The following is a 20,584-nucleotide window of genomic DNA, read 5'->3' on the forward strand; positions in this document are numbered from 1 at the left end:
ATAGAAAGACTTGTAAAACTGTCGATAGCTATGTACCATATGTACTTTGCATAAATATAGTAACCTTTCCATTCCTTAGAACCAAGTACCACCTTCCATCTACACTATTAGAGTCAATAGGAATTGAAACATTATGTAGTTCAGTCCCCCAACTCAATACTTTCCCAATGACATTAAAGATGATAACCACATTCCATTCCAAAAGAATCAAGAGACTTTACTACATCAACCTAAGCACAGTACATTAGTGCTTATCCCGGAGTTAAATTTAGAAACACATAATCCACATTTAAATCCTTGGTGGTCTATACATGTGATAAATCATGGCAGGTGTCCATGATGCAAATTAAGAAAACTGCATTAGTTAAGGTGACCTATTTGTTTGTTACTCAAACACTTAAAAATGTAAAGCTCAATTTTGCCATGGCTGCATTATGTGAGGATGTATATGGTAGTTCAATACTAATGTATTACAAGTATCCAATACTTGTAATATTTCTACTTTACAAGGTTATCTGAGTAATCAAGTTCTATCTAGAAAGAGATTTGTTGGCAGGATATTGACATCCTGGACTTGAGCATTAAAAACATCATCTAGTCTTGCACTAATTGCCAGGAATCAGTGACGGAATCAAGAGAACTTAAGGTTTTTCACAAAACAATCTGGACAGAGGAATAAAGAGATGGCAAAGTGATTATTAGCCACATACACAACACCCATTCCCAAGATTTTCTTAGTTCAGAGCCTTAATGGAACAAAATAAAAATAAAGTTTTTAGTCATCAGACAACTCTTTTATTATATCTTTTCTAAAAATATAGTTCTACAATTAGGTCAGAGTATTTTTGAATAAGGATCTTGTCCCAAGTTCCTTTTGTGTTCACTGAGTGACGCTCAACAATTCTTGTTAAGTGGCTGTAGATGAGTCATTTGACTTTTCATGATTCCCACTGCAATCATTCACATACTTTTATGTGGCTATTGCATAGATACTTAAGGAAATAAAATAGAAAAATATAGTCCTTGCCTCAAAGACCTAAGAGTCTACTTGGGGAGCCAGGAAGGGAACAGGTGAAGAGTTAAACAACACAAGGAGATGCCAGAGTGAATGAATGTCAATCTCATGATGTAGACAACTAACGTAAATTATAACAGTTTCCCATTTTTGTTTTCTCATACAGTTTTGTTTGTTCAAAAGGAACAAAATTATTCAGAATAGAGGTATCCTGTGATATTACATTAGTAAAATTCATCTGATATTACCTAATAAGTATAACCATATTCAGAAGAGACCAGTGAGATCCTACTCCTACAAGCATGTGAGGTAGAAAAGAATAAATGTAATGGAGAGAAAACCCTTTTTCCTTGACCTACTAGGTATTTGTGAACTACTCCTCAAGATACAGATATGAGGCTGTTGTTGCTTTAAATGGAGATTCAAAGGAGACATGTGGATGTTCAGCTTTTCAGTTATGTCCAATTCTTCATGACCCCATTTGGGGTTTCTTGGCAAAGAGAGTGGAATGGTTTGCCATTTCTTCCTCCAGATCATTTTACAGATGAGGAAACTGAGACAAACAAGGTTAAGTGACTTGCCTAGGGACACACAGCTAGCAAGTGTCTGAGGTCAGATTTGAACTCAGAAAGATGAGTCTTTCTGATCTACAGGCTGGGCACTTTATCCACTACACCAATCTAGCTGCCTCTAGATGTGTTGATAAGCCGACTTCAATCACATCTTCTCACCAATAGTTTGCGTAAAGTGAATTTCATTCTGACATGAATCCATGCAGTTCAACAATCATATTCCAGTGGGATGAGTTTTTATTATTTCTCTGCATAAGTAACTGAGCCTCACTGAGTTGAAAACATTTACTTATCTTGCCACGTTAACAGGAGAAATGATCAGATTGTTTATGAAACTCTTTATAAAATATAATTTCTCCTGCAAATGATTACCAGTAATTGATCAACTGTCAAAATTAATATTGGCAAGTTATACAAAGTTTGCTGGCAGACAGGAGTTTTGTGTTAGGAAGAGCATATCAGTTCCAGTTTGCTCTAATAACTACAGGAACGAGTTGGTTGTACCAATTAAAGTATTCACTGCTGGTGCAATAGAAGCACCAAGCTAATTTACAACCTAAATTTTATTCATTCCTAACTTGTTTGGATATTTTATTTTTAATTTGATATTGCTCAACAGCAGCATGGCACAGCTTAAGAGATGTTGAATTTGGAATCGAAAGGTCTGGGTTCACATCACATCAAGACACTTCATCTGTAAGGTCCTCATGTGTCTCCGCTATATGGGGGGGGGGGGGCTGATGTTTTCTCTTCTAGTTTTAAATTCGTAAGGTCAGCATTCTACTCACTAATCAATTAGAAAATTATGTTGTTAGCCAGAATTATTAGAAATACATTCATTTTAGCTATTTCTTAATGACTTGGAGGTCAAACATCATCACTAGTTGTGGTTCAGAGACACTGGGTTTGACTTATAGAAATCTAACATGGAGGAACAGTGGCAAAACTATAATAAAGGAATTCACTGTCCTCTATTTTCTGCACGGCTAAAGCTTGGTTATGTATTTATACACAATGTCCAAGAAGACTAAAATTTTATATGTAACCTTAAATTTTCTATTTACTGCCAAAGAATGACTTTTCCAATGAAAAATCTGACTCATTAAGCAACTGTAGGTGACATAAGAAGAAACGATGATGGATGTGGAAGAGAGGTCTCCTAGTGTTACAATAAGCCAAAGATGGATTTACTCTTTCTATACACTGTGAAATGCTTGTAAAGTTGGTTAACACCATTTTTGCAATTTGAAATATTACTAAACACAAGATGTGAATGTTAGGACCTCCTCACCAATAATTAAGTCACTGTCTGATGTCCCATTTTTATTAAGGTCTAGATTATTCTTCTATTATGGTGTTGCAATGTAAATGATTATAGATTAAGTGGTTTCTATATATAATATGTATCACTTTTGCTATTGCTAGCAAAGGCAGAGAAATGGAAGATCTTAATGACTTTAATGCAGAGAACCAGCTCTATCTGATACAATCCATCAAATTCTTTAAAAAGTCTCTTAATTGCCTTTTCCAGGCTACAAAGCATGGCTCAAGAAAATCCATCCGTTCTTTACATGAGCTAATTCAGTAATATTAAATGTGAAATTACTTCTATTCTAAGTTAAAATAAGTCCTTTTGGGCAAACATAAACTAGACCTTTGGAAACATGGTTCAAATACCCTACAATGAGAGGGCCTATTTTTTTTTTTTTTGAGATTTGGGAGAAATCACTTTACTTTTTATGCTTCTGTTTTCCCAATATAGGAAGTATAGAAAGTAGGAATCAAGGTAAGATTTTTAGATCTGTAAGAGATCTTAGAGATTATCTTGTGCAGCAGCCTCTTTTCATAGATAAGACATTTTAGATGCTTAAAAAATGGTATGTAATCACTGAATTACTGGGTTTCCTTTCTTGTTGAAGAGCAGTTTACAGAATTTAAAAGGAAGAGCTGAGACCATGGAGTTTCCCCTGATGGTATAAACACACACACACACACACACACACACACACACACACACACACACACACACACACAGACATACTGTGTTTTCTTTCCACCTTTTAGGAATTTTCCCTCTAGGTAAGCACAGTTCTGCCTGGAGAAAAAAAAAAGGCTAACAAGAATAAAAGTCTATTTTTGCATGTATGTCATAATTGAGCAACATCACCCAATAAAAATTGTGTCCCAGGAAATGTCGATGACAAATTGTAGTGAGTCTGCAAACTGGATCCTGCTTTTGCTCCACCCAGCTCATTCCAACATTATGAAAGGACAACATGTATGTACTATAGCACCTCTAGCCATGGTAACTGTGAAAGCATTGATGGCCACAACAAAATTAAAGGGTATTTATATTTATAGTAAGGATGGCTAATATTCCTTTAAAAAACAGCAGCAAGGTGGCATAGTGCACAGTGCCAGGCCTATAATCAGGTAGATTCATTTTTCTAAGTTCATATATGGCCTCAGATGCTTATTAGCTGTGTGACATGATATACTCATATATGAGCACATATGTAGCTAAAATAGATAATATAATATTCTGGCTTACTATCAGAATGCTTTGAAAACAATGTGCAAAACTTAGTTTAAATCTATGGATTTTATTTTGAAAAATGAATTATTTAGAAAGATATTATGGTTTTCATTTAAAAATCGACATTTTATTTCATAATATTTATCTTACTATGCTATAATGACTAATTCGATATTTTCATTTTCATAGTTCTTTGCTATGTCAAAGGTATTACTATAGCTAAGGTAAGTCAACATCTCTTTAGAAGACATTGAGGGTTAATACAATGCTTAGGAAAGGATTTGAGATCCTAGAATGACAGGCATGAAGGACAAGCACATCTATTAAATAAGCTGCGCTCAGCCCTACAGAGATTATAAATAAGGGGATGGTGATCCATTTTCAGTTTCACTTCACTATGCACCTGAGAGAAGAAGCAGGCTCTAGATTTTACAGAGGGACTGAAATCCTGAAGTTGAAAAAAGCAAGTTATAGAAGCACATTTTGGCTTCATATAAAGACCATTTTTTCTTACCATCAGAACTGTCCAAAAGCAGAACTGGGATAAGAGTAGTGAGTTTCCCATCACTACAGCTTTAAAGTAAAAACTAAGCAACTTGTCAGGGATGGTTATAGATAGGCTTACTATTCAAACATGGATAGGACTAGTGACATATTGTGTTATGGATAGGAGTTCATAATTTTGATTTTGTTTGTGGTCACAAACCTTTTTGAAAGTCTGGTGAAGTCTATAGATTTTTTTCTTGAATAAAGTTTTTAAATTCATAAAATAAAATACTGGTGACAAAAGAAAGCAATTATATGGCTGTATAGCTATCAAAATATTTTAAAAGACCAGTTCCTGGAGACCAGACTAAGAATTCCTGGATTAGAGGGTTACTCAGGTTCTATCTAAACCACGTTCTATTATTCAATGGATTTCCTAAAAGTATTTGTCTTTCTGAATACTTCAGAGTACCACAGGTAGTTTAAGATGTAATTCACATGCCCTATAGTCTTTAAAAGTCCCAAAACATAATAAGAAATTTATTATGAGCTATAATCTTGGAGTGCCAAACTGTAGGGTTAAAGGGGAAAGGATAATCTCAGCATCTATACAGTTTTAAGTTAAATAGATAATGAACATTTAGCTCTGGATTCATGTTCTTTTGATATATGACCTGTGACCAGACTCATATACTATTATCCTAAATGTTTTATAACAGTTTAAAAAAAATCTTATTTAGAGCAGTGTTGGATAGGCAATGAAACAGTGAGGAAGGGGATGAAGCAAATGATTGCATCTAACAGGATAAATCTTTCTGGACCAAGAATTAGCTCTTCTTTCTTTTAAATAAACCTTGCAATGTTAACAAACTGGCTCCCTGACTCTTGTTTACCCTGATCTCTATAGAGGGAGCAAATCTAGGTTCAGTTTCATATGGTTGGGGGGGAGGGGGGGGCGGGAATTCAGCTGATCAATTAATTTAGAAGTTTTGCATTGTAATTGAGTTTGTGTGTTTATCCCAAGGCAACATGGAAGGAAAATTGTTTCTATCTCTTTAGCTTGTTTTGAAGAGGCAAAGTTATAATTTAGTGAGAAAAGATTTAAATGGGAAAACAGACCCCATTAACTCATGATTCACAGTCTAAAAGAAATGACAAACCCAATCAATGGCACAACTTCAAAAAAACTTCTTAATAATTAATTTCCAAAAGTCTTTCTAAAATGTCCCCAGGTTGACATCTTGGAGAAACTTTGCCTGAGTTTACAGGGCTAAATATTATGAGGGGAAAAAAAAAACGGTGAGAATATTTTTTAAAGCAGACATGTGCATGGCTTGAATTTGCAGATTTGCTATTTTATGAGATGATTTTTGAAATTCCTTTTGTTGTTGTTAGGGATATAACGAAGTGAGTCAAATGTAACCTCACTGCACTCTCTGAGCTGACCTCAAAAGGCTGTAACTAAACTACCCTGTACAGCAGAAAGATGATCCTACCTTGGGGACTCACTCTGAATCAAAATACAGGAAGAAAAAACTAGTGACTCTTGCCTGTGAAGAGATTATACAGTATTTAAATCTCTTCCCATGGTCCTCAGAGAGTTCTCTTATCCTTGCTTTGCCATCAAAATGCCATTCATATACATACAAACATACATATATCCATGCACATATACACATACAAATATACGTGTGTGTGCATATGTACATGTATGTGTACATGTACATTTATATGTATATGGTTCTGATCTTCTGGCAAAGGTCATAACGAACAGAGATCTTACGAGAAACAGTAATAAGTAATAAGACTTCCAACCTGGCCAAGAGAGAGATGGATTCAAAGAAGTTGAGAAGTACAAGAGTGACTGGTGAAAAAGACAGGAATCTTGAGGCTAACAAGAGTCACCAGAAGATACCTGGAAGAAGCAGATCACCTGTGTGGGCACGCAACCCAGAGCAGAATAAAATTTACATATTGTCTCCATCTGCTGGGAAATACAAGGAATTACCCAGGAGTAAATGCATTTCTTGGTTTGGTGATTCCTAAGGATTTAATGTACCTGAGAAACTATGGAAATGGGTAGAAGAAAACCTGAGCTCAATTCAGGGAAAGGAAAATCATCTTGAAACTCTTTTAAAAGATGGAAGTGGAACATGCGTGCCATTTATAACTTAACCCGTCAGATGGGAGAGTTGAAAAAATATTTAAAACTGAAGTATTTTATCAAGATATACTCTGGCAAGGAAAGTGTGCTCAACAAGTATCCATGCAATGTCAAGAGGAAAGAAGGACCCCAGCATACAGGTCAATCACCCCGGTGCATACTTATGGGAAGACAGGCATGAATTTCACAGGTACCGGCACGGATAGGTTATGCACTGATTCACTTGAAGAAGCATCCAAACTGATGAGATAAGAAATCCATTTAAACACTTAAGTCAATATTCTATTATAATACAATTTACTAAATAGCTGGGCAGATAGTGGCACAGGGGAAAGAGTAAAATATTTGAAGTCAGGAATACCTGAGTTCTAAACCCTGCCTCAGACACTTAGCTGTGTGACCTGGGAAGCCACCTGACATCCTGTGCCTCAGTCTTTTTACTGCAAAGTAGAGAAAATAACAGCACCTACGTGACAGGTTTGCTTTGAGGGTTAAATGAGTTAATATCTACAAAGTGCTTTGTAAAAACTTACACAACACTTTATAAACATTTGCTATGGCTCTTATCATTATTGCCAAATTCAAATCTGTTCTATAAAAATCCAGTGGGCCATTTTTATCTTCCCAATAAAGTCTGCTTTGACTTTCTTCGTTTATGCAATCTAAGAATCGAAGAGCTACAAAGACCTCAAGAAGTCATGACATCCAGTTTGCTCTGTCATAGGCTGGCCAAGTGGAAGGCATCCATCTGCGTCTACAATCGAACTCATTTGTAAAATCAGTAGTCTAACCATTGGAAAGATTCACACAGAAGCATGGAGACTCTTTCACTGTTAAGTAATTACTACAGTTCAGAACTCTTTCCATATGTATTATGTATGAACTTAGATATTCCTTACATTATTACAGACATTCTCATGCCTGATTCAACTTAGAATGAATGGGAAGAAGGCCCAAGTCCAATTCAATTTTAATTACCTCTTATCCCATTACATTTAACATTTGACTAAGCAAGTTTCCTTCAGCAATTTCATCTTCATCAACACTTTACTGATATCAGGACCATCCCCAAAGATACCTCAAAAGAGATGCTATATTTATTTTTCTTCTATCATATCTCTGTCTACTTTCTATTAAGTAGGATATTAACTGTCTACATGATACTTGTCACCCCTTTCATTAAGAACTTTAGCAGGGATATCACTCATTGCCATAACTTATCATGGATCTATTTATAGGTTCACTTATAATAAAGCTATGGGACTATATGAGACATCATTTGTTCAACTCCGCATCTGTACTTCATCCAAACCATTATGGATGCTGAAATATCCATCCCATTTTCAAAGCTTCCAGGTGAGGAGATTTGGTAAATCTCTTCAAACTATCTTGTTGTTCAGTCATGTCCAATTCTTTGTAGCCCCATTTGGGATTTTCTTGGCAAAGGTACTACTTTCCTTCTCCAGCTCATTTTACAAATGAGGAACTGCGGCAAACAGGATTAAGCAACTTGGCCAGTGTCACATGGCTAGTAAGTGTCTGAGGCCACATTTGAATTCACAAAGATGAGTCTTCCTGACTTCAAGTTTGATACTCTATCCACTGCACTACCTAGTTGCTTTTTCACACTATCTTACCTATTGTCAACTGGCCAAAAGGAAGGGTTAAAATCATTTCCTGCTTTAAAAGAGAACGTTAAGATTTACCAAGCACTTTTTTTTAAATCACACCTTGCGATAGATGGTACAATTTTTACCATCATCACTTTTAAAACAAGGAAACAGTCTCTGGGAGGTGAACGAATTTCACCAAGATCATACAGATAGTGAGAGAGGATTCAAACTCAAGTTTCCTAACTCAGATATGATGTCCACTGTACCACCATGACGTACCTAAACTTGATTCATATTTACTTATTCTCTTTTCATAGGATCACAGGATAACAGATTTAGGTTTTACAGATCGCAGAATCAGAGATCAGAGATCTAAAGCTGAAAGGAACCTGAGAAGTCATCTAGGGCAGCCTCTTCCATGTTACAGATGAGGAAACAGAGATACCTTGCCCAAGGTGAAAAAGATAACAAGTGTCAGAGGTGAAATGTGAACCCAGGTCTTCTAATTCCAAACGAAGTTCTCTTTTCTACTGTCAAGATGTTGCCTTAATATTATTATTATTTTATCTTCGTCCCATAAAAAATTCTAGTCTCCAAGTATGTCATCTCTCTACTTTCCTCTTAATCTTTCTTCCCCTTCAGGAAAAAGCAAAAGGGACTTTTTAATCATTGATGTTAAAACAGTAGAATCCCATTATTTCTCAACTTGCTACTTCTATCATACAGATCTAGATATACCACAGGTAAGACTACTTCCCCCAAACATAATATATAATGCAATAAAAGCCTGACAAAACTGAGCACATATAATAGGCACTCGATAAATCCTTGACTGATTGGGGACAGGATGTGCTTATTTTATAAAGTAAGCTACATCAAACACCAACATTATAAAAAGGCTTCTACCACCCTTATGTTTTCTAAGAAAGAGAAAAAACAATTTTAAATGGAAGGTACTTCAAATTTCCTAAGCAGCAAAGTAAAGGAAAACACAGAAATTTAGAAATTAAAAACTTACAAATACTGACTTATCAATTGAAAAAAAAATTCCAGTTATACCTAGTAATAAATCATGATTCTCACTGGAATAACAAAAACATCACCCAATTAGCTTCCCACTGAGCATTACTGGGATTTTCAAACACTTATATTAAAACTAATCAGTCGATTTCAATTGGATTTGATGCGTCCACCCTCCAGATGGAGGTAAAATGATTGTCCAGCAGAAAATTAATTAAAATAACCATATTTAGTTCTCTTGCAGCCACTTAAGCTCTTAAGTGTCACTTTACAACATAATTTATCACAACCTCTTGGATTAGAATATCAGTTAACTGTATATTAAAGGCCACTTACTTAAAATAATCACTTTCACAAACATTCTATGAGTTTGCCAAGAAATTTTATGCACATTACGTATTCAGCACCATACCATGGGCAGAATAAAAGTGAGCATCCTAAAACCTAATTTAATAATTCTATTTGCATCTTTTTTTTCCTAAGTAGAACACACTTCTTCTACATTTGACCACTGTGGAATCTGTCCAAAAGTTCAGGGGTGCGTATACTTGGAATGCCTCCTAAATATACACAATAAAACTTGAGAAAACGTGATTTATGACCAATTCTGAGTCAACTCTAAAATTTCATATCATTAATCATTCATTCAGTGCATATTCAAAGATATTTCTTTTTTTTCATCAGCCACACAACCTTTGTAGCTAAGAGCTGAAGTGTGTTTTGAAAGGAGCAAAAAGGATCACTATTTACATCTCATTCCTATTTTTCAGTGAAAACATGTTTAATAACAAATAGAAAAATCTAGAAATAAGGCATTTTGCCTAAAATCATATTAGTATTAATTAGTATATTTTTTAATTCTCAAAAAACTGAGATAGCCATATCACCAAGTCAGATAACCTTACTGTTTAAAATTTATCCAACCTATCCAAATCTTTCATTTTCATCTCCACCCTCCCACATCACATACGCCCACTTATTCAAAGAGCAATTTAATTTGCCATAAATAAAAGACCAGTTAGGTTTTGATTTCTGATTATCTGCATAATATAAATATGAGAAAACACGTGATTTATTATAATGATAATAATAACTAACAATTTATAGAGTACTTTAAGCTTTGCAAATTGTCTTACACATATTGCTTCATTTGATCTTTACAACAACATTGTAAGGGAGTTGCTATTGTAATTCCCATTTTACAGCTGAGAAAAGTAAGGTTGAGAGAGGTTAAATGGCATGTGTATAGCCACAAAGCTATCAAGTGTCTACAATAGGGTTCAAATCCAAGTCATAAGTCCAGCACTCAATTCACTAATCCAAATCACTTCCCAACATACTGAACACCATGAAGAACAGAGACTGGGACATAATAGATGCTTCATGAATTATTTGAATCTCTCTCCCTCTCCCTACTACTTTGAAGCAGAGTGGATAGCGGAGAGAAGGTAGGTTTGTTATTTTTTAGACCCATTTTCTTAATATCACTTCAAAACAATGGTAACACAAAATAAAAGAACAACCAATTTTTTAAAAACTCTCTAAATTCAAAAAAAAATTCATTATAGAGAAGGAAAATGTTAATTCTTTTTTTATTTTGTGGAAAAGCGGAAACTGAGACTTTAGATTCCAGAAAACTCCTGAAAAATATGTCTGTTTCCTTAAAAAAATACCATTATGTCTCTACCACACCCTTTCCCTCCCCTCCCCAAGAGCCCTTTCCGAGGTATTTTCCCTTTCTCCCCATGTCCCCTCCCCAACCCTTACTACTTCTGACTTTTCTTATTTTGCCTCTATTTGTCTTCTAGTCTACTTCCATTCTCCTTTTTATCACTTTTTGTCTCCTGAGACAAAAGCCCGTCCCAGTTCCCTTTCCTCCTCCCTAGCATGCAAAAAAGACACTCTCTACCCTTTCTCCCTGGGACTTGATAACCTTTTCCTCATAATAGTTGCTCTCCCGGGAATTTAAGAGGTTTCCCCTGTTCTATTACCACCCAAGGACAGGTATAACTTTGGTAAGATACCCTCCCGATTCCCACCCACCCTACCTCAACTGAGTTGTCTTCTCTATAGCTTTCTTACCCAACGATAAAACCATCTTCTATTTCCCCTTTTTACTACTTACACCGTGCACACCATCCTCACCTCAATTATCTACCTATTCCAGAAAAGAGCCATCCCTCTTCCTGGGCCCTTTTATCCTAGAAAACAGGAACCATTTCTTTTCTCATCATCCCAAGGAATGGTTAGTTAATCTCCTCAGCAAGGTCTTTTAACCCCTTTCTATTCTCAGAGGAAGACCTGAGCAGCTGTTCTTTTGTTAAAACCTCTGCCTTTAACCCCAAGATGTATGTTAACTCTCCTGGAAACAGAAAAGCCCCCTTCCCCTTCAAACTTCCTCCCCTTTTGGAGAGAGAATCTTTCATCACCCCCCTCTACCAGCAATCTCCTCACCTCACCTCACCCCTTCCCCTAGTTATCCCTCCTCCAGCTAGTGGAGGAGGGCATTGAGCTCTGACACACTGGCATCAAGGCCATTCTCTGCTGTGGTCTTGCCATGCTGCTCCTTGAGGTGTCGACGAATAGCAGGTTTATGGGCAAATTGCACATCATAGTAAGAACAACGGTAGGGTCGAGCCCCAGAGTGAAGGTTGAGATGGTCGTGTAGAGCAGACTTCTGTGTAAAGCATCTGCCACAAATACCACAGGAGTGTGACTTGACACCCTGGTGGACGTTCATGTGACGGCTGAGGTGGTGGCTACTATGATTGAGCTGCTTCCCACATCGAGGGCACATAAGGATGAAGTGCTGGGCTCTCGTGTGGAACACACGTTTTTCCACACCCTGAAACACTTCTGGGCACTTGGTATACTTGATATTCTTCAGTGGTATAGGACTCCTCCTGCCCCCATAACTCCCACTAACTCCACTGCTCCGAGACATAGGGCTTCATCTTCCAGCCCAAGAGAAACGCCCTCCCCTACTTGACCTCCAGGAAACAGCAACAGACCCTCCCCTTCCGCATCTTCTGTAAGGCTATAGCAGGCCTTCACCACTCCCTGGGGTGCTGTGCTGTCATCAGGGGCATCATTAGTTTCTCCAACTTCATTAATGATGAGTCCACTACTCCCTCCAAGGCCAAGACCCCCTCCAAGACCAAGGCTCCCCCTAATAACTCCAGGGGGCTTAAGCCTCTGTGCTACTTCCAATGCTGATTCTACCTTCACAATGCAGATATCTGATACATCCTCATCTTCATCCGCTTCTTCTTCTTCTTCTGCCTTTAGCTCAAGGTCCTCATCAAGGGGAAATTCTCGCTTCACTGGTCAGAGAAGAGGAGGTGGAGGAGGTGCTGGTGCGGGTTTGGGAGTTGGTTTAGGGATTCGAGCGGGAGGGAGGAGTGACTTGGTGGAGCTAAGTCCAGTCAATCCCATCCCTCCACTGACTCTATCCTCTTTTAGGCCAATCTTGGGTTCAATGAATTGGCTCAGGGCATTTCTACATTTTTCTACCACGTGCTCCATTTAGAGATAGGAAGCAGCAGTCAGGTAGTTGACAATGTCACAGACAGCAAACTCCAAAGCACCTGCATAGCAGGAGAGGAGGTCTGCCATGATTCTGGCACTGTGCATTAGCGAGACCTGCAGCTCTGAACTGGGACTGAGGAGAAACTGGTCACGAAGAAATGGGGAGTAGGCCGCCAAGATAATCATGTGGACCTTGAACTTGATGTCAGCCACAATGGTGACATCACAGAAGCACTCTTCTGCCCGAAGCTGGTTCATGTTTCGAAGGGTAGCAGCCTCATGCAGTAGGACCTGGAATCGCAAGACTTCCACTCCAGACGCCATGGTACTGTGTAGGCTGGGGGAGTTCCTTGGATCAGTTGCACGAGTCGAAAATGTTAATTTTTTTAAAAGTAATATGGAAAAAAGTTTCAGGAAAATGGAAAAATACAATGGGATAAAAGATGCCAAATATTAAACATCAAGGTAGGGGGAGGGGGAAATGTCCCAGAAATGAAAATAGATGTATCTCAAAAACTTTCAGAGTGAAGGACAAGCTCAATAGGAGAAATTAAGGAATACTGACATCTATGCAGATAAATTTGAAATCAATAAACAATAAGCAACAAGTCAGTCTGAAAACTTGGATGACATTCACAACAAAATGGTAGAATCTATGAAAAAAAGAATAATTATAAAGAAAGAAAAGGTGAAGAAAAAAGAACTGAGGAAAATCAAAGAATAAAACAAAGGGAAGATGGTTTGAAAAGGTTATCAAAATGTGAGATATATTGGAATGTATGGAGAGAATCTTGGATATATTGGACTTTCAAGAAAATGTGAAGAAACAAAAAAAGCCTGAGTATCCTATTTTAGCAAATAATATAAGCAAGTTATGAGAACTACTGGGAACAGAGAACAGACTGTGATCAGTAGAATGCACTGAACAACAAGGAAAAGGAAACATAAATTAATCTCATCCAGAAAGGAAATCATCAAATCAAAGGAAGCTTTGCAAAGTACTTCATAGAATTTTTTTAACCTCTTCTACCTCAGCAACATGTTTTAGATCCTAAGTTGTTAATATTTTCATGGCAGTCTTTTTGTAAATACTTGCCATCTGCACTTATTTGATCCTTTGATCCTTACTATGATTCTCATTTTACTATGGAAGAAACTGAGGTAGAGAGTGAATGACCAGATGCAGAGCTCTTAAGTGTCAGAGCTCAAATTTTAACCCAGATCTTCCTAATTTCCGGTCCAGCACTCTACTGTGCCACCTCACTGCCCCAACATCTCAGGATTCTTTTGCTTCAGAAAACTTTCCATGATTTGTCCCATCTAATGACTTATTCCTCTGTTTAGCATCACCTCAAGCTATATGGTTTCACTTTTGCCCTATATTTTAAGTAGAAAACCATGCAGAGAAATGTGTTTTTATATGATCCAATCTATGAAATCATTCTCTCTTCAATCCATTTTGTATATTTAGTATATAGTAAAGAAATAATGTTCACCATCCAAATACACTGAGTAGCTGAATACAACTACTGTTATTCTTTCAGTTTCCAATCAACTTGAACTGGAATGTCAAATTAATTCAGTGTAAAACATCTGTTCATTATTAAGCAGTTTCTAAGCTATTCAAACGAGAAGATATACATCATAGTAGCTTACATTCTTCTCTTTGTTTGTGGCTAACTACTAAGGATCAGCACTCAAAAATATGGCTGCCTTGACCTTTGATAGTTAAAACACATACTGTGTTTTTGCCATTGAATTTATTTGAAATGTTAGACATTTCCATCAATTCATTCACTAATGTACACTGACTCATATTAGCCATGTTACACACATTAAAATTCTGCTATTGACATAGGATCACTGAACTCAACATACTTGTTTTAATCTCACATTAAAATGTTGCTACATTTAGCACTTTAGAGCTAAAGCCAAGAATTCCCTCCACAAACCAGTAATGTGAAATGTTTTCTTCATTATTATCTCAAGTTGTTTTTCTAAAATTTGCAACTTGAAAACTGCTGACGGCCTACAACTTAAGATCATTTTTTTTAATGTACCTCATAACTCACTGTTTAAAGCTAACTAGAAAGTAATTAACATCCCCACAAAGGTAGTTTGAGAACAAATGAAATGGGTAAAAAGTAGGTTAAGTGTTTATGTTACATCTGGATGTCAGGTAGCAATCTCCTTAGGGGTGAGACAGATGAGGCAACTAAGGAAAATAAAATCTATCTTGCATATTCTAATGTTTGGAAAAGTCAAGAATCACCTAAAATGATCCCAGAACTTGATATCCCAGCAATTCATTTCTGTAAATAACCTCTTACAGGTCACTCAGGGTCAACTATGCAAACATTCTTGTCTTGGAAATACTAATTATATTCAGCCAAGGGTTAGTCTGTGAGATGACCTCACATCCCTGTCTCCTAAAAATCAGCATACACTGGCATGTGAATAGTAGAATCTTCTTAATATGGGAAAAGCATTAACATATTGTTGCGTGCACCTGATGAAAGAGCTTCAATTATCTTATCTGTCAATCCATCGTCTTTTCCAAACATGAAATTTGCCACAAACAAATGTATTTTGTCATGTTTCTATATCTGCGGGCCATCAAAGCAAACATACCCATTCCATCACAGGTGACCCATTCTCTAGGCCCTAAATAAGTTGCTGCCACTACCCAAAGATGACCTTTTATGAAAGAGGCAAAACACACTTTCTAAGCTAGTCACCATTCACTACAACTACTGTTATTCCTAGGACACATAAAGGAAATAAAAGTAGAAAGTGACATGAATTATAAAAAGCTTTTTAAAAAAGAAACATCTATCTTTTAGATCCACTAAACAGAATTAGATTTTCACAATGCAATAACCAACATTTCTTATTTCCTACAATATCTCTCTCCATTCTTACATTACAATCACTTAGAAATAGCGGTACTTGAAAGAGGAAGATAAAATGTCAATTTTATGAGAGGTAAATGGCCATACCCATCAACTACTAAGTATATTGTTCACACTAGAGCTAAGCTTGACATGTCATGGATTTTCCTTGCATAATTTCTCCTTTAGTGCAAAACAAAACCTTTTATTTTTTATAGTTTAGATAGGGCTTTTATCAAGCAATCTATCTATCTATCTATCTATCTATCTATCTATCTATCTATCTATCTATCTATATGTGTGTGTGTGTGTGATATTTACCAAACAGGAATAGTTAGGCTAAAATAAGACTAAAAATATGGAAAGTTAGTGAAATACTAATACATTTTGTCTATGTCAGATCTCATGGATCTACTTACATGAGAGTAAATTTCTTAATCCATTGTGATGAAGATTAAACAGGAGATAGTGTGCTGTAACACACAGGAAGCATTAGACTATGGCATTAGCCATAAGTGTAATGTTATCCCAAGAATTTATCATCAAGGAACTGTGCTCCAAGTGAGCATTTTCATTCTTAGAGTATAAGGTAAGGAAATTTCCCTTAGGCAAAAGAAAAAGCTACTAGCAATCCACTGAAACAGGCTACCCACTTATAAAGGGAATGAATAATCAGCTTTGGCACATTTCCATTAACTGAAAAGTTACTGTTCACAGGACTAGCTGAGAAAAAAAAATCTACCAATAGTATAAATAGCAGTTTAAAATAGGACTTTTTAAATGGCATGTAGTGTTTATGCAACCCTAAATATGTATTTCCAGAACATAACGTAACAGCTTCACAGTAGTTATCAAGTCAGCTTGCACATAACTCCAGACTGTATTTAACTTTTTAAAAATGCGGTTAAAAATAGCTTTGCTAATGCAGATGGAGAAAAAAAAATCCTACACATTAAAATACTCTTATTACAAAAAATTTAAAATAAGTTGAGAAGCTAAAAATTAAAGCTAAAATTCCACTTACTGCTTTGATGTTTAAATGTATCTTGTCATACATAAATAAAAATAATAGATAATTACTCAGTAGTGTCTCAAATTTTTGGTTTCAAACAATAATAAAGACAATATTTTTAGGATAGATGACAGTTTTTCAACTTCCAGAGCAATAACCCTGTGGTATGATTTCTTTCCCCCAACTAAACTATTCTTTTCTTTTTGAGACTGTCTAAGGAACCAGTGTCACTTCCCAACGCAAATGATAAAAATAAGAATGACTTAAGGAATAGTTTATAGCTACATTTAAATTTCATCACAAAGATTTAAGTCACATCTTTACTTAAATCTCAAGATTTCAAGTTTTTATGCTAGGGGAAATCTCAACTCCTAATGCACAGCAGCCAAACATTTCAGAAGGCAAACCTAAAACAGTGTTGACTAATTCCATTATACATTTATAACAGCAATGACGACTCCTCTCATTTATGTCGTGCTTTGAAAGGCACAAGATTCTGTCCTCAAAAGAATTCTACGGGGTCGCTGGTGTGAATAGTATCTCCATTTCATAAATGTTGAGAAGAGATTGCATGATGTACTTATTTAAAATCCCTTGGGCTAACAAGTGTGTATACACCATGGCATCTCAAGCAGGCCCTAGATACTGCACAGTAATGATCCCATACATCTCTGAGAAACCATCACCTTCCTATAAAATAAATTACTTTTCTTTTCTATCAACTCCCCCAAACTGTCCTTTTACTTGCTGTGATCCCAACTCACATTTTACCAAGAAGATGAGGTCCATCTAATGTGAATTCCATTATCTCTAAACTTCTACTCCTCTACAGGTTTTAGTATATTCAGTCATCTCCTTCTTTCCTTTTAAGATTTCATAAGAAATATGCTTCCTTGCAGAATCAAAAACCGTTTCACTTGGGATCTTAGATCCCATGTCTTCAAATCTCCTCTGAGAAATTATCCCTTCCCTTGTACACGTATCTTCAGTGTCTCCCTCTCTCCACATTCCTTTCCCTCCATCTACATACATGCTCTGATATTCCCTATTTTCAACACACTAAAAAAATGCTTACCTTAATCAATCAACCACCATCAAATTAAAAAGATCAGTATATGAACACTTATTACACATCCTTACTACACACTAACTCTTTGACTCCTTTCAACATAGCTTCAGTCCCTACCACTTTACTGAAACCACCCTTTCCACATTCTTATGGCTAAATTCAATAGTCTTTTGGTTTAGCGTGCATTGGCCTTGATACTTCTGCAGCATGTTATATTGCATATACTTATCATCTTCAGGCTACCCCCTCCTTTTTGATATTCTCTCTTCTGCTAACTCTTACAGTTAACCTTCTATTTCTTCAGGCATTCTTCTTTCTGTATATTTGCTGGCTTAGTAGCCTTATCTCACCTCAAGGTTCTGTCCTCAGCCTTTACCTACTCCAACATTCAACTTCATTTATTATCTCTATGTAGATGAGTCCAATTTATATCTCCACTTCAAATTACTCATTAAGAGTTCCAATCATGAATTTTCAAATGCTACTTAGATATCTCCACACATATCTCTCAATCATGACCTCAGGAACGCCTTTCTGACTTGGCATTTCTTTCATCATATATTCTTAATCAGTTGCCATGACCTTCTAATAATATCTATAATTTCCTTCATCCCTCACAATCCTTTTCCACTCATACTATAACACTGGTCTAAGTTCTCATCTTTTTAAGCTGAGACTATCAAACAGTTTGATGGTTCTCCATTACTTCTCTTTCCTCTCCTGTCTGTCTTTCACAATAAAACTAGAGCCCAGGCCATCCACTGAATCCCAGGACATCACCAGCTGTCCTGAATTTTGTCTTAGCATGGGGTTTTGATAACTCTGGAAAAAACTATGCCTCATTTGAATCCAAATCATGTTCAAGTCAAGACATCATCCCATGTTGTCCCTGGTCCTCTTTAAAGATGAATCGTGAACAACACAATGCAGAAGTAACTGTCTTAATTCATTGCTTTGATGCTGCTGCTCTATTCAAAGCCATTAGTAGTTACCAACTGTCTCTCAAAAAAAAAATGAACACCTGATTCTGGCATTCTATAACTTGATGCCAACATACCTTTCTATCTTCTTTCACAATGTGCTCTTTCAGGTACTCCATGTTCTCATCAAATTATACTACTCTCTGTCTCCTAGTCTCATCCTGCTCTGTTTTATCTCACTATTTTCTCATTTCATTCATTTCTGGAATGGTTCTTTCCATTCATTTTAGTTTTTTCCCATTCTTTTTCCATTTTCCAACTCATGTTTCTCAATTCCCAAAGCCAGAGTGATGTCTTCCATGCCAAACTACCCATGAGCTTTGTCAGAACCTTTCATTCTTTTCATTGCATCAAAACTATATATCTAAAGATGCCTTTCCTTTATATTCTATTATAAGTTCTTTAGGAGCAGAGTATATATTATATCTTTGCATCTATAAGTATTTGATAAATGTTTGTTGAACTCATCTCTTAAAGTATGTAATTCCAAAGACTTTGCCATTACCTTTTTCTCTTTTCTCTTTTCCACTACAATAACATTAATTCCCAACACTTCAATAATCGTCTCTATGTAAATGATTCCAAAATATATATTTCATTTTCTACCTTTTCTCATAAGCTACATATCTAAATTTCTCAGTATCTACAGAACATTTCTCCTGAGATATTCCATCAATATTGCAAAAGAAAACCTGTGCAAAACCAACTTTTTATCATCTACTCCAAACGTGTTCCTTGTTCTGGCTTCCTTCGTCCTAACAGAGGTACCAACGCAGTCATTCATACTGCTGTGTGGTATGTCTGGTTTGTTGGTTTACTTGTTCTTTTCCCTCTTTCCCTCACATTTCATATGAAACTTATTGTCAAATCTAAGTGTTTGGTCTCCTCTGTAATTTCCCTCACACCAGCCCTTAAAATGTTTTTCCCACTATCACTGTCCTATTCCAGGTCTACATTACTACCTGACTCTGGATTACTGCAAGTAGTCAGTCCCACCCCTATTCTCTTACTCTCCAATTCATTCTTCGTATTGCTACCAGATTAATAGGCCTCATGGACAGTTCTGATCATGTCACACCTATGCTCAAAAGAAAGAGAAAAATAAAAGTCAACAAATGCTTCAAAAAGGGGTAAAAACCAAAATAAAAAAAAGAATTCACTACCAAAAGAATGACACTGATAGTTACATTTATCTATTATTGTTGACTTTCACAGTTCTTTGCAAAGATCTCCTTTTATCTTCATAATATCCCCATGATTATCACTTCCATTTCACAAACACAAGAAAGACAATTTAAGTTATATCCACAAGACACCATATTTCTTATTCCTCAGTTCAGTGTGCTGACGACCCTTATCAACACTGATACCAACATTACTCCAATAACTACTATTTTATGCCTTTTCTAACTAGTATCTTTCCTACAAATGAATGCAATGCTACTTCATAGAAAATGGGAATAATCTTCAATTAGAAAGGATAAGAAGGAGATATTAAGTTATAGTAAATCCCATGTCATAAAAAGGAACTATGCTCTGTTTCATTTTCATTGGTTGACCAGTACCATCTATATCTCGTATTCATTTTCCAAAACTGCCATTCATTCAACAAATATACATATATATATATAATAAAGATCGAGAGAGTAGAGAGATATTGACAGTTACCACTCTTATTAAGGAATAGTAAAATCTACA

The 20,584-nt window shown here is 36.2% G+C and overlaps 1 protein-coding gene and 1 pseudogene across 8 annotated transcripts in view; both read right to left on the reverse strand.

The window, feature by feature from the left end:
• The window catches only part of PTPRM (protein tyrosine phosphatase receptor type M), a 984,934-nt gene that overhangs the window by 726,079 nt on the left and 238,271 nt on the right, over positions 1-20,584 (reverse strand). The gene's annotated exons all lie outside the window — the stretch shown is intronic.
• LOC140501060 (zinc finger and BTB domain-containing protein 12-like) lies at positions 11,231-20,581 on the reverse strand (annotated as a pseudogene).

This window comes from Notamacropus eugenii, chromosome 4 (assembly GCF_028372415.1).
Source record: "Notamacropus eugenii isolate mMacEug1 chromosome 4, mMacEug1.pri_v2, whole genome shotgun sequence".
Lineage (NCBI taxonomy): Eukaryota > Metazoa > Chordata > Mammalia > Diprotodontia > Macropodidae > Notamacropus > Notamacropus eugenii.